The sequence below is a fragment of the Gavialis gangeticus genome, unplaced genomic scaffold (assembly GCF_001723915.1).
Source record: "Gavialis gangeticus isolate Ggan-Ray unplaced genomic scaffold, GavGan_comp1, whole genome shotgun sequence".
Taxonomy (NCBI): Eukaryota; Metazoa; Chordata; order Crocodylia; family Gavialidae; genus Gavialis; species Gavialis gangeticus.
Genome location: NW_017729029.1, coordinates 16,930,890 through 16,931,314, shown reverse-complemented (window position 1 = coordinate 16,931,314; position 425 = coordinate 16,930,890).

The following is a 425-nucleotide window of genomic DNA, read 5'->3' as shown; positions in this document are numbered from 1 at the left end:
GCTGCGCCCCCTCCTCGGCCGCAGCCGCAGTCTCCCGCTGCCTGCGGGGCCAGAGCCAGGGCGAGCGGAGCGGGCGTTGCCCCTGCGCGGCCCCAGGCTGCGGCACGTAGTGAACGGGGCGTGCGGTGCGCGGGTACCTGTCCCACACGGCCCCGGCGCAACCCCAGCCCGGCCGAGCCGAGCGCAGAGCACCGGTAGCGCGAGGCCCGCGCTGTTGCACGACCTGCCCGGACCCTCGTCCGCGGGGCTGCGGGGCCGGGCTCTGCTTTCCACTCAGGGGGCGGCCGCAGCCTCCGGACAGGGCAGGGCCTCGCTTAAGCCCCAAAGGCCCTCGGCAGGTGGGCAGGGTCGGCAAATAGTGGGAGCCGCCCTCGCCCTGGTGCCACTAGCGCCGCGGCACGAAGCGGACGAGGCTCTGGCTCTGC